Here is a 15,303-nt window from a genome sequence, read left to right as displayed (position 1 = left end):
AAACACAATGTTTCCATTAAGTTCTAGGAATGTACTGAGGACAACTTTTTGTTTCCGAAAGTGGAGGAAGTAATGAGAGGAACAGTGATTTTTAGGCTTAATTCTGACCAACATGGAGGAATTGATTGTGAATCTGAAGGTGGAAGGCAATTTGGGTGAAAGTGACCCTGAAATGATGGATTTCATGTTTCTGAGGGAAGGAAGGAGTAAGAGCAGCAGAATAAGAACAATGGACTTCGTAAAAAACAGACTTTAACAAACTCAGGGAACTGGTAGATAAGGTTCCCTGGGAAGAAAATCTAAGGGATAAAGGAGTTCAGTAGTGGCAGTTTCTCAAGGAGATAATATTAAAGGCATAGTTGCAAACTATCCCATTGCGAAGGAAAGATTGGAAGAATAGAAAGATACTAATATGGCTCCATCAGGAGCACTCCAATGACCTGAAAATCAAAAAGGAATTCCTGCAGAAAGTGGAAACATGGACCAATTGCTAAAGAGGAGTATGAATAGCAGAACCATGTAGGGACAAAACCAGAAAGACTAAGGCACAAAATGAGTAACATAGAGCAAGAGACATAAAAAGGTAATAAGAGATTCTTTAAATATGTTAGAAACGAGAGAGATGAAGGAAAGTGTAGATCCCCTACTTAGCTGGGAGGGAAAGCTAATAACTGATGAAATCAAGAAGGCTTAGGAGTTCAATGCCCATTTTGCTTCAGTTGCCATTAAAATAGTTCACGGTGACCAGATACTCAACACAATTAATATTAAAAATGAGGGAAGGAACTCAATTGTCTTCAAGAACTCATGGAGGAAGGATGAGGTCCCAAAAGACTGGAGAAGGGCAAGCATAGTACCTATCTTTAAAAAGGAGAACAAAGAGGAGCCAGGGGCTTATAGACCAGTCAGCCTAACTTTGATACCTGGAAAGAACAAATTATTAAGCAATTAGTTTGTAAGCACCTAGAGAATAGTAGGGTTATAAGGAATAACCAGTATGGATTTGTCAAAAACAAATCATGCCAAACCACCCTATTTTTTTCTTTTCCAGGAAGTTACTGGCCTACTGGGTTGTGGGAAGCTGTAGACATGATATATCTTGATTTTAGTAATGCTCTTGGCACAGTCCCACATGCCATTTTCATAAGCACACTAGAGAAATGTGGTCTAGGTGAAATTATTATAAACTGGGTGCACAATTGGTTGAAATACCATACTCAAAGAGTAGTTATCAAAGGCTCACTGCCAAACTGGGAGAACGTATCTAGTGGGGTCCCACAGGGGTCGGTCCTGGGTCTGGTACTATTCAATATTTTCATTAATTATTTGGATAATGGAGTGGAGAGTGTGCTCATAAAAATTGAGGATGACCCCAAGTTGGGAGGGATTCCAAGCACTTTTGAGGACAATATTAGAATTCAAAATGACCTTGACAAACTGTCTGAAATCAGCCAGATGAAATTCAGTAAGACAAGTGAAAAGTACTTCACGTAGGAAGGAAAAATCAAACACACAATCACAAAATGGGGAACAACTGGCTAGGTGGTAGTACTGCTGAAAATGATCTGAGGATTATAGTGGATTACAAATTGAATATGAGTTAACAATCCAGTGCAGTTGAGTCAGAGGCTAATATAATTCTAGCGTGTATCAACAGGAATGTCATATTTAAGACATGGGAGGCAATTGCCCTGTTTACTCGAAAAATGCAAGAAACCAGAAGTGGTAATATGACTTCATGAAGGAGTGCTGAAGGATCAGAGGGCAAAACACGTTGGAAATAGAGAAGGAGGGTGGGACTCAAACAAGAACAGATTGATTTAATTAAGGCTTAAAGTGGGGAAGGGTAGACATTATTGGTAGGAAAACAGATCAAAGTGAATTTGTATTTGTACAAATACATCAGACAGAAAACAAATCCTAGAGAGAAAATAGTTATGTTAATGAAAGAGAGGAAGAAAGTAAAATAATGATTTTAAAATGACTGAACTCATGAACTGCAGAGGTAAAACAGGGAAAGCAGTATGGACAGTTAAGAAATAATGAAGACCTTGTACATTTAGTGGTTTAATATAAAGTATCTAAAAATACAGTAAAACCTCCAAGTGTACATTTAACTGAGACACACAAATTGTTGTTTTCTTCCCCACTTTTCAACAACTGGATACCAGAACAATGCTATGAGATCTCATGTTACTAGAGTTGCTTTGCTTTTACATAATGTACAATATTCAATACTATATTGTAAAGTCATAAATAAATAGAACTATACTACAATTGTTAAAGAAGTGGGAGGGAGAATACTTTTCATATAGTATTATTAGAATGTGTATGGTGCCATACATGTACATAGCAATTTATAGGCAAATATAAATACAGTGTTTCTTCCTCAAGAGGCTTCTAATCTTAAATTAGCCCAAAACACAACAAAAGGACAACAGGCTAGTCAAGATGAGGAGAGGTGATTTGGGCAAAGGTATGCAAATATGGCGTGGACATTGGGCCATAGGTGCTGATACTAGAGGTGCTGGGGTGTATGGCAGCACCCCCTGGCTTGAAGTGGTTCCCATCATATACAGGGTTTATAGTTTGGTTCAGTGGCTCTCAGCACTAAATAAATTGAACTAGCACCCCTGCATTGGGGACAACTTAGCTGTGGAGAACAGAGGTTAAAGCTATTTTCTCCATGGATTCCTTGTTTGTTTATTTTAATTTAATTTAAAAATAAAATAAGGCATTTCCAGTGTTGGAATACCATTGAGAGGCTTTGTGAAACAAATTAGTATTGAGGAAAATTTTGAATAAGGATGGAATGGCTGTTTATGTGCATAACAAAGCATAAACATCCTTGATATTTTATAGAATATCAGGGTTGGAAGGGACCTCAGGAGGTCATCTAGTCCAACCCCCTGCTCAAAGCAGGACCAATCCTGGGACAGATTTTTGCCCCAGATCCCTAACTGGTCCCCTCAAGTTTTGAACACAACCCTGGGTTTAGCAGGCCAATGGTCAAACCACTGAACTATTGAATGACTTTTTTTTTTACTCAAAAGGTAATAAGTCTATGATGTATACAGTCAACACTTATACACAATTGTTAGGTCCAGCTCATGTGTCTTTGGTTGTGAAGGGAATTAGCAAATTAATTTACTGACGCTCTGGCAATTATTTTTCACAATAATGGTGAGTGGGCAAATACCAGAGTATTGGAAACAGCAAATGTGGCACTGGTCTTTTTGAAAAAGGGCAACAAATCAATCTAGCAAATCTGACTTCAAATGTGTGTGGGGGGCGGAGGTTTAATATGAGTCTATAAGAACATTGGCTGGGATTTCCAGAAGTGAGTTAGGTGCACAACTTCATTGAAAATCCCAGCCCTAGGGGATATCAGACCCATGAGCAATAAACAGCAATGCTATATAAGGAACAAATTGCTTCACACAAGGATGATAATTTTTTGGATGGAATTATAAAATTAGTGGCTGAATGGAATAGATACTCATTTGTTAAAGAAATCTGAGTTAAAATATTTGAAAAATTCATTCAGATTGGCTCAGATTAAGTATTGAAATATGCATTGCAAGCTGTCTGAAGGATCACATATAAAGGCATTCAATCCTTCACTAGCAGGCGAATGGACACAATGATCTAACTGGTCTTTTCTATATCTAATTTCCTATGCTTATGTGATAATTCAGCCTTATGCCTTTAAAATACGGTAGTGGTCGAAATAGAATTTGCTGTAAAATGTACTCTCTAGTATTGCTTACATGAACTTTAAGTAACAGATTCCTTGTGGTATATCACTGGATTATCTTCCGTCCTGAATGGCAAAATCATTAAAGTTTTAATGCAGTCCTGCACCTCTGAGTTCCCTGCAGCATCTGTTTCCTGGTCAAATATAATCAGTTTCCTTGTGCTGCCTGCTAAGAGCCAGCATGGTCTGTAAATCCAGACTTATGCATGCTTTGACCATTTTCTATATTTTACTTCCAAAGCAAAGTATCTTTCGGGGGGGAAAAGAGGTACTGTAGAATCAGAAAACCTATTAAAATATCTTCTCTCATAGTAGCTAGGAACAATTGTCCAGCTGTGATTTGGATGTGTAGATAGGTACATATGCACTTTACCCCTTAGGCTTCTTTATAGAGGTTACTATGCTTGAGAATCCCAGTTTGCTACTTGGTAACGTACATTTGGTAAAAATGTCAGCATAACAACCTGAAGCAAGTTTCTGCTCTCAGCTGCTTAAGCTATGCAGGATTGTTGATTAGGGGTGAGGGAAGCAAAAAGGATGTGTAGTGCTACATTTGTTTTTACAGACTGAGGGTATGTCTATATAGCAAAAATGGTACATGGGCAAGCCTACCCAAGCTAGTTTGAATCCGGCTGGCCTGGGTAGCAACAGTAAAGACAGAGGATGAGGGCTTCAGCACAGTGCAAACCAGGCATAGACCCCTGGTATGTACTTGGATCGCTAGCCTGCTCTGAAGCCCGTGTTGTGCTGTCTTCAAAGTGACTCTTATCTGTGCTAGCTAGGTTCAGTCTAGCTCAGGTAGGGGAGTCCAAGAGAAAGCTGAGGCGTACTAAGACTTGCTTCATCATAAGCAAGCTGAAAAGGAAAATAATATCAGTGTGTGGTTTTTTCATTAGAACCAAGAGTCAACAGTCAAGAAATACACTGTTTGCATGCAGAAAGATTCTATGTAAAAAAAAAAAAAAAAGGATGAAATATCTGTTCTAAGAAACCACTTGAAAAATTACCTTATTAAATAATTTGTATTAGATGTCCACATAAGATGTGGATTAATCAATGCTATTCAGAGTCATAAAGTCGGAGTCTTCTTTTGCCAGATTTTACACTGGTGTAATTCCATTGATTCCAATGCAGCTACTTTCAACTTACATCACAGTCAGTGAGAAGACAATCAGACATAGGGTCCATATCTTCTGACACCTGTTACACATTCTGTAGCCTATCAGTGGGAGAATTTGAGTGTCCTTGCAATAGAAGAGGCTCTTGGGTGAAGCCTCAGTAATATAGGCACTGTGGGCCAGATTTTTAAAGGTGTTTAGGCACCTAAAGATGCAGATAGGTGCCGAGGCATATTTGAAAATCCCATTGTGTGCCTGTCTGCATCTTTAGATGCCTAAACACTATTAAAACTCTGGACCTGTGTGCCTGTTTTCCCCCAGGATTCCTTTAAAGGCACATGGTTATTTTTCAGGTGAGTTCTTATGGCAGGCATTTGCACATGGTGATATTCCTTTTGCAGAAACTTTTCTTCTTTCATTTCTTCGCTAATGTACTTTGAATGTTGAGTATAAAACTGCACTGAGAATTTTTTTTTCTTTTTGGCTTCTTGGTAACGGTGCATATAAATAGTAACCAATTTCAATCTCTTTCCATTGCGACATCTTCTTATTCTGTGGAACTTCTTGATCTTTTGCTACTGCATCTTCTCTCATTACCATTGGAGGTTTTTATCATTTTCCTAAAAGTCTGATCTCTTCCTCTTCACTAAATATATTCAATAATATAGTACATCATCATCAGCTTCCTCTCTAGCTTTCATAACAGTGTCTTGTAAAGTAGAACAGTGAAGATGGTATCTAGGCTTGTTGATAACCACTAAACAGAAGATGGTTTTTTAATTTATATTAATCAGGTTCTGATCCCTGAAACTCCACTCTTTGGGCAAAAGTAGGGTCAGTTTAACATAACATTATAACTGAGATACATTTTGTCAGTAAAAAAAAAAAATCTGTTTTATTTATTTATTTATATATTTTACCTGTGATAAGTGTATCTTACACACTTTTCTGTTAGGTTATTGACTCTGACTCTAAGACCAGACCTATTGCAGGAACATTAGAAGAACATTCCTGACTCATTCCTGACTCAGCTGTATTAGGATCATTACCAAGTTTTACATGGTTACTAGTAGGTGAAAGCCCATGCTGTTAAACAGGAGCAATTAAAAAACAATATGTGTAAAAAAGCCCCAAATGGCTAAGAACTTAAAAATTGGGGGGAAGGGGAGTTTGTAACAGAAAGAAGATCCAATGATGATTGAACTGGTGATATTCTAAACAAAAAATGCTCTCAACCACTTGTGTGACTGTTTCCTTCTCTTTACACAGTGACTCAACAAACTTTCAAGGCTTCAGAATGATGTTTGAGTTTATGATGTGTGCTCTTTGTGGGGTTTGTGTGAGTGGCTGGAAAAAATTGCATGTAGGTTATGTTGTGTTGGCAGAGTTGTATGGATTTTTGTGTGTGGCAAATGAGGGATGTGTGCTGCAGTGAGGGGCTGTGTTTTGGGGTGTATTGCAGTGCTTAATTTGTGCCAAGGCTTGCCAGGACTGAGCCCCGGCACCTTTAGACTTGGCAATTTGTAGGGCTTGCTGCATCAATTATGAATGTTAAAAAAAATTGCTTGAGCCCTGGTATCTAATTGCTTGAGCCTCAACACCTCTTTCATTACAAATTAAGAAGTGGTTTATTGTGTATGCTGGTTGTTGTGTTGTGTGGATGGTTGTGTTGATTTGCCTCTGTGAGGGTTGTGCTGATAGATTTGTATTGAATTTATGCAGGTGACAGTTGGGTTCATGGTGGGTATAGCGGATGGGTCAAGTAATCCCCATCTGTGTAGCCTCCATCATACAGCCAATGAAATTGTTGCATGCAAAGTAGCTGTAGTATAAGGGTGGTGATTGTTTGAGTTACCTCTGATATCACAATGGTCTAGGAGTCTTGGCATGGCACAGATACCTGCCTTACTATAGCTGTACACTACACAGGTGTAATTTGTAAAGTCAAAATGCCTGAGAAGTTAGACTTTGGATGGTAGCAGACTGTGAATCCCAGTGATGATTTAACTTGGTAGAATTTTGAACAAAAAGAACTTGCAACCATGTTTGTAACTGTTTCCATTGCCTCTTACTGATTCAACAGATATTTTAGACTTCAGAGTGACATTCCTGGAATATATTATATAGATTTTAAAAAATAATTTTAAGTGTTTACCTTGTGGGAGGATTTTGTGTCTAACATTTATTTATTTTTTTAAATCCTGTTGGCTAATTTTTTTCTCTTCTAACATTCTTGCATAGCTGTGAGTCTAAAATAATGTGCAAAAGCTGTTAACCCCTCTGCCCCCACACATGCACACAAACCATGGGCTTTAGAGTCTCTTGTCTAAGGTGCATGGTGGTTGTCATCTTGAAAAATGTAGTTGTCCTTTAATCCAAATGCCATTTTATATTTATAATAAAAATGATTTCTGACCATTAGTCAGCTCTATACATTGGCTCATAAATTCTATCCCATATCCTGTTGTCCCTGATGAAGGACATTCCTTTACATGAAGCTAAAAGTAACCAGGGATTAAAACCCCTTCTAGTTGGTGGGCACATTATGATTTGTGAAATAAACAATGATAGGTGTCAGAATTAGTAGAGGAGAGCTGATTGGAGTACTTAAACCATAGCAAAGTGAAAGAGCTGACTTAGAAAACGAATCTCCTCCTCATGCAATCTGAAGATTTGCTAAGTAAAAGAATGAAAATTGAATGCCTCTTGTATTTTTTTATTATTTTCATGGCGGATCAGAGATAAAACTGTTTTGGCAATTTTGTTTGTCTATCAACCATTACTACATAGAGAATGAAATCAGGTGATAGTAAATAATAATCGTACTGCAGATGCATTACTAGACAACTACCCAATAAACCTGGTTTATTGCAGCAGAGAAATTACTTTCCTGGAACAGTTATGCCTGACACTAAATCAGTATTCTAAGTAATGTATCAAATCACTGCACTGCTCTAACTTAGAAAACAATATGTTTTCAAGGATATAGTTGAAAACATGTTCAAGTAGGAATCTCAATTTAAAAACCCACTGCTTTAGTTCTGATCAGTTTGAACCACATATAGGAGAGTTCTCATTGTCATTGTTTGAGTCTTCATTACCTGCAAAAAACCCATAACTATTTATAGTGCTCTCCGTAGAATGTCTTCAGCCTTAGTAGTGCGCTTGGAAACATCAGCGCTTAAAAACTCAGGCTGTATTGGTGGGTTGTTTCAAAGCACACAGAGAGACACTAAATATCCCATGTCTGCAGTGCTGTGCAACAGATAGTCCACACAAGGGCAGTCGTTGAGACATAAAGAAAAGCGAGAGCCACAGTTAGTAAGAGTGGTAGTGTTTTTCAACTGTCTAACAAATATTATTGTGAGTATGTCTAAAAGAGGACAGAAGGACAGTTTTAGGTTGGTCTTAACTAAGGCACCCATCCACTTAGCAGGCATTTTGGCCACTTGGACCAGTCCCTTGCTTGGGCTGCAGAGTTGGCCAGATGCACCAGTTGTTTTCCCCATGTCTATTGTTAGTCTAAGTAAAGTGAGCTGAGTGTCAGTAAGTCCATGCTTCCATTCACCAGCACCACTTATTGGCACTGCTGAAACACCAAAGCAGGCAATTCCCTTTCCTGGCCTCAGGTAGGAAAACTGAAATAACTTTGTTATCTAGGTTCATTTCTGCTACTTCTGTGGGAAAGAAAGCAGGAAAGAAGAAAGCTTCCCCCCCCCCAGCCCGCACAAAAAACAAACCAAAACAAACAAAAAACACCTTCAGCAGAGACCATGAGTGAAGAAATGGTCCCTGATTGGACCTGCATTCCTTGGAAGCGACCTGCCCAGCAGGTCTGATTTAATATGAGTGACTATGTTGTAGTGGGGGAAATGGTGCATGGGAGCAGAGGGTGAGTTTGTGATGTCAGAGTTATCAGGTGGAGTTATTGGGAAATGGAGGGAAGATTCATCAAGATACACACTAGAGGGAAAGAAGAAATGAAGTGAATGAAAGTAAACGAAAAAGAATAAAATGAAGGGAGACATCATAAGGTAATCTAATTTAATAGATCATTTCATTCCAAAATGTTACAATAACTAAACCTCATTAATGTTGAGTATGCAGAAGAACTTAGCACTGTCTTTTTAGTGACTGACATAAGTCCACTAAAACTTCCACACACAGAGCACATGCACATGCGAATGTGGGGAATAGAAGGGAAGGGTGATTAAATTTTGTGGGCTGCTCTAAAGATATTATCTGAGCTGACTGTATCTACCAGTCTGGCCCTGGCTCTGGAGTGGGATGATGGGAAGTGCTAGCTTACTAAACAGGTCAGGTAACACAATTGTGAATAGTCCTTGCATCAAAGAGAAGCTCTGGCTGTAGAACTCAGAACTGGATGGCTACAAGAGAATCCCTCAATCCCTCGTCAGACCCCTGGCTATGTAACCCAGACAGTGAGTGATATAATGCTCCAGTCCCATACGGAGCATTAGAGCCATCAAGAGACCCACTCGCAACAATCTCTAACACTGGGTATCTCAAACCTCAAGGTTGAGAGATACAGACCACCTCCCCTCAACTTTAGTCTGCTCTGACTGAATAATTTGATCCTCCTGTAAGGACTCCTTGTGCTTGTTCAATCAACAATCTGTGACAAATGGTTCATAGTCACAAAAAGAACCAGAACAAACTGCTTATGTCCAAGTGCTATGTTAGCATTCTCAATAGAGGAAAAAGAAAATCTGTGGTTAAAATAGCATAATAAAAAATGTCCAGTGACAACGTAGCAGTGAAAGAGTGAAAACAGGGAGACAACAATGCCAATAATATTTCTAATATGCCACTCTGTCACAATGGTAGCCCTGATGAGAAGCAAAAAGCAGAATGGCCTGGATTTGTTCAGCTCCTCCAATGTGAAGAGAAATCTCCTGTGCCATTCAGCCAAAGATTACTTTACCCCTAGGGCCAATGTGAGGATCCAAGTGGAGCAGTCTAGCAGTCATAGGCTAGCTGACATAGGAACCTTTTGGTCTTCCATGCGCAGTCTGGATACCGTAGCAATATCGCTGGGACAGCTTCTACTCTGATACCCCTGTGCATTCCCATTGCAATCAATGTGGCTGCATGCAAATAGAACTGAAGTTCCTATTCTGTTCTTTTTCTGTTCTGTTTTCTTCAGATCTTTTATACCACGCTCATCAATGTAGTGTCTGAGTTCTTTCAAAAGTGCAGTAATTAACATGACTAGCATCTGTCATATGTGGCTCAGTCTGTCTTTCTTCCACTCCCCAGGAGGAAGATTGTGTGTAGAGTATTGTTATTTCTGAATGATGTTCTGTGTGATGTTTATTAGTGAAGTGAAGATGAAGAAGTGCATGTTGCTCTTCCAGTGGAGAGTGGGGAGGTTTGTGGTTGTTGTTGTTGTTTGAGGATTTCATTCCACAGACATGGACCAGCACCGGAAGAACTGTCTTGTACAGAAATGAGCTTTACCCTTGATATAGACAGTTCTATTGTGCCAAATATTGGAGTTGTCAACAGTAGTCTTTGAGCTTTTGGCAGTCTTTTAGTATCCCAATCCCAAATAATTAGGCACCTTGAAGGTAAAGACTGTGCTCTTTAACTTCATGTGATATCTGTAGGGAACCAATTTAGTGAGTCCACATGTCCATTTTGTAGATGTCATTTCCTCAAGGCCGACAGTTTCATGCCCAGCCAGATTGTATTGTTTTAGACCAGTCAAGAAATAATGAAGACAGACGTAAGTCTAAAATTTTGAGAGTGGGTATTAGAAAACAAGTTGGGGCTAGCAAAAAAATCCCAGGTAATCCTGGAAGGCTCTAGGCTGAGGTTAAGAATTAATAGCAGCAGTACGTTAGATGGTTTGAAATTGCAATAGTGGGATGAGCAGGCAATTGGAACATTTGCACTTTATACTTGTTATAACAGTTAGCAATATGTCTCCAATCTGGAGTTTGTATGTGACAACATTTTTATAATCTTCCACTCTAGCATTAGCAAAAAGCTCCCTCTAATTCTGGGGGAGAGGAGAGAAGGGGGAGGGTTAAGAAACTGTTGTAACAGAATCCTGATTTTGAGTTGAACAGTTAATAAAGGTCAGTTTAGTAGCCCCATTCTATCATTTCCTACCACCTCAGGGAATTAGAAAAGATATAGGGTAAAAGTGTTTGTTGTTGTTAAAAATGTTCTTTTGATACCATATGTCATGAGCTATATCTGTCTGAGCATATTGCAAAGCTTTCATTGCTTTATGCAATGTTTTAAATTATGTGCACAAATAAATATTGCACTTGTGTGTCAAGCTTCATAGGTGTATAAGATTTAAACTTCTGTTTTATAGTAACTTTATATTTAAATAGTGTTTCTCCTCATCTTAGACTAAGCACATCAGAACCTCACCCATCTTTGTATGTGTTTGTACAGTGCCAACACAATGGGGTCCTGAGCCTGATTTGCACCTTTGAGCTAATATAAATACTTAACTGTAATTGGGTAAAGTTTCCAATTTAGGCTCCTAAGAGCCTAGTCTCATTCACAGTGGGTGAGTGCCGTGGTGACCAATGGGAGTTTTAGTTTGGATTCTTGTCCATGGGCTGGGCTCCCTGACCAGATGACATGTCTCATAATGCAGTACAACCATGTGACTCCCATTAAGTCCTGCAACAGGTCAGCAAAAGTAGAGACCATGGTAAATAATGGGAGCTGTAGTCTGACGATAGAAGTAAAAGTGGCAGGAGGCATCGGAGTTACAAGTCCCATGAAGCACCATGGCTGAATAGGTCAAACTGCTCTGAAACAAAATATTTTAATTCAGTTTAACAAACCAAAATAGTTTGAGTAAGTTAGTACTTCGTTTCAATTTTTATGATGGAAACTTTTGGGTTTTGGTCAAAAGTGTCTGGTTTTTGGATTTTCAATTAAAAGTCAAAATTTTCCATGGATGAAAATGAATGTCTTTGTTGTTGAAATTTTCCACAGGAAAACCCCCATTTTCCAACCAGTTCTACCCTCTGGTCTTGGTTGGTGCCCGAGGCTCACCTGTATCTCCAAAGATCTCTAATAGCTAATGTCGGAATCAAACATTATTTGGATAAGTTTTAATGGTGATGGTGGCAGTTACCAACCTCTCATATAGCCAGTGGTCAGATGAGATCCTACACTAGGATACCTAGCAACTTTAGGGGACTTCTAGACATCAGTCATAATGCCCAGCGGAATTTATTTTGATTTGCTTTGTTCTGGACTTTTTTTGGTTATTGCTTTTACTGTTTTAGAGAGGGGGATACATGGGCCAGAGAATTTCTGAGATTCAGAATGACTCTGGAAGCTACGTTCAGCTTGAGATTGTGGGTAGCAAAAGATCCCACACATTTTTTGTGGGTATCAATATTTTTAATTAAGACAGTGTGATGGGTTACACAGAGGGGGCAAACCCCCACTTGGGGTAAACTTGGGTAAACTGGCATAGGGCCTTTGATTTCAGTGTATTATATGTCTTAGAAAATAGATGATAGTGAGCTCATTGAGGATATGCCACTTTACACCAGCTGCGGATCTGGGTTTCAGGATTTGTAATTATTATTTTTTGTATCGATATCTAATGTTTACACCACCCCACAAACCACCTCCATTAGTAGTTCAATTTTGCAAATGAAAAAGAAATCTGATGAGGATTTATTTTAAAAAAATCTTCAGACCTATACCTTTGTGTATAAAAGATCACCCTAAGCTCAGAAAAATATTATATCCAGCATTAATAAATTACATGTATAAAATTAACTAGAAAAGTAGTAGTAGAGACATTTTGTTATGAAAGATATTTTGTCAATGTAATCCTTAAGGCAGCCTTTTGCCATAATACAAAATTTAGAAATGAAATAGAAAATCTTAAAGCATGACATTTGAAGTATATTTTATATACGTTTTAAGTATTTTATTTTTAATATATTTTGTGAAAATATCCCTGAATATAATATGAATATTTGCTGTTAGTTGTGGGAAAGTGTCTGGCTTCAAAATATGAAAGAATCAATTCAGGTTTGTAATTGTTTAAAAATATCATGTACCTATTAAACTACACAATACTGAGGGGTCAGTCCTGCTCCATCAGGTGGGGGATACACATTTTTTTTGGCACATCTGTTAAAAAGTTGCTTTAGACACCTACACATATTAAATGACTTTTAAAGTCAGTTGGGGACATATGTCATTATAAATTATGCAGAGAAAATTCAGAATAGAAAACTTTATGTTCCTTTGAGGTAAAAAGGCGTTAGGACCACAGATTTTCGTCATGGAAAATTATCATGCACAAGGAATTAAACTTCATTGTGGGTTAGTGCACTAACTCTTCAACTTTGAAAATGTATATCAAAATCTGGATTCAGGTTCTGATTCAGCAAAGTAGCAATGTACCTGCTTAAGTCAGGGGCTGAATCAGGGCCTTTAATTCACAAGTGAATGTTATACTGATACTTTGGAAAGTTACTTCGAAGTGTCTGAAACACTAGGCAAACTCAGACTGGAAACGAAGTGTAAATTTTAAACAGTGAGCATAATTAACAGTTGGAATCATTTACCAAGAGTCATGGTGGATTCTAGGAATTATTTTGGGGAAGCTCTAGTCTTGTACAATACAGACCATAGATGATCACAATGGTCCCTTCTAGTAATAGGCCAATTTTAAAAAGTGTTGTTTTTTTCAATTTAAAAAATAAACATATTAAACATGATTGACAGAGCTATTGAATTTTTTGTTTGCTAAACCCTGAATCTTCTAATGTTTGTGATAAATTTTAAAATATATTTGAGACACGTTTTGCAAGTAAAAAATAATAATCAACAATACCAACAATTCTTTGGGGGAGAAAACATTATTTTTAGCAAAAAAATTCAATTTTTCAATTAAACATTTTTTGTTTGAGAAACTTCTACCAGCTGTACAAATCACAAAGTAAGCAATATTAACTTAATTAACATTATTTTACTGAGAAAATGCAACGATGGGATTATTTACTGTTTGTGTTGCATTTTTTTAGCTAAGACACAGAATCATGTACAAAAAGTCTGTTGAGAATAAACATCATTGTAATACAGAACCCAGCCAGTAGTATATGGGTAATATAAGATGATGAAACTAATCATAACAGTGTTAGTGTGTTCAGTAGCTCAGAATAAGTATTTACTAGTGTATTAAATATATGTTTATTCTAGGTGGTGGATTATTAAATTTATTTTCCCATTCATCTTTAAATATTTTAACCACTTATTTTCAAGGTAAATTCATTGTATTTACTCTGTGGATGCCAGGAGACATTTCCTTCAAATCTTTGATTCAGTCTCTGATCCGTTATGCAAAGCTTGGATTTTCTTTATTTTGATGAAGAATCAACAAAATCAGTACTGCCATATATTAACTTCAGAAAGATTGTAGTACTGATGCCGTGAGAGTGTTTACTTTTAAGATATCCCTCTTTCTTCCCCCAACCCCCCACTCCACCCCAAGTTGGGCAACCTGTATGTATATGTGTGTGTGTGTGTTTTATTTATATATAATAATATAATAATCATAGTTCACTCATGCAATTAACTCAAAAAATAATTGTGATTTAAAAAATTAATCACGATTTATCAGTTTTAATCACACTGTTAAACAATAGAATACCAATTGAAATGTATTAAATATTTTTGATGTTTTTCTACATTTTCAAATATAGAATATAAAGTGTACAGTGCTCACTTTATATTATTATTTTAATTACAAATATTTGCACTGTAAAAACAATAAACAAAAGAAAAAGTATTTTGCAATTCACCTCATAGAAGTACGGTAGTGTAATCTCTTTATTGTGAACGGGCAATTTACAAATGTAGATTTTTGTGTTACATAACTACACTGAAAAACAAAACAATGTAAAACTTCAGAGCCTTCTAGTCCACTCAGTCCTACTTCTTGTTCAGCCAATTGCTAAGACAAACAAGTTTGTTTACATTCACGGGAGATAATGCTGTGACTGAACTCCTTGAGGGAGAGTTGTATATCTCCTGCTCTGTATTTAACCTGCATCCTGCCATATATTTCATGTTATAGCAGTCTCAGATAATGACCCAGCACGTTGTTAGTTTTAAGAACATTTTAACTGCAGATTTGACAAAATCCAAAGAAGATACCAATGTGAGGTTTCTAAAGATAGCTACAGCACTCGACCCAAGGTTTAAGAATCTGAAGTGCCATCTAAAATATGAGATGGACAAAGCGTAGAGTATGCTTTTAGAAGTCTTAAAAGAGCAACACTCCGATGCAGAAACTACAGAACCCGAACCACCAAAAAAGAAAATCAACCTTCTGCTGATGAAAATGAACATGCGTCAGCCTACACTGCTTTGGATTGTTATTGAGCAGAACTTGTTACCAGCATG

The 15,303-nt window shown here is 37.5% G+C and overlaps 1 protein-coding gene and 2 long non-coding RNA genes across 5 annotated transcripts in view; 2 read left to right on the top strand and 1 right to left on the bottom strand.

Annotated features, from left to right (window-relative positions):
* The window catches only part of DSCAM (DS cell adhesion molecule), a 644,197-nt gene that overhangs the window by 221,911 nt on the left and 406,983 nt on the right, over window positions 1-15,303 (top strand). The gene's annotated exons all lie outside the window — the stretch shown is intronic.
* LOC123362159 overlaps window positions 1-15,303 on the bottom strand; it is a 142,830-nt gene that overhangs the window by 7,061 nt on the left and 120,466 nt on the right. The window lies entirely within an intron of this gene.
* The window catches only part of LOC123362158, a 43,257-nt gene continuing 36,753 nt past the window's right edge, over window positions 8,800-15,303 (top strand). Inside the window, exon 1 of the long non-coding RNA XR_006576357.1 lies at window positions 8,800-8,909. This is a non-coding gene — a long non-coding RNA (uncharacterized LOC123362158). The remainder of the gene's footprint in view (window positions 8,910-15,303) is intronic.

The sequence above is a fragment of the Mauremys mutica genome, chromosome 1 (genome assembly GCF_020497125.1).
Source record: "Mauremys mutica isolate MM-2020 ecotype Southern chromosome 1, ASM2049712v1, whole genome shotgun sequence".
NCBI lineage: Eukaryota > Metazoa > Chordata > Testudines > Geoemydidae > Mauremys > Mauremys mutica.
Note: the sequence above shows the minus strand (reverse complement) of the source record. Positions and strands in the feature narration are given on the sequence as shown.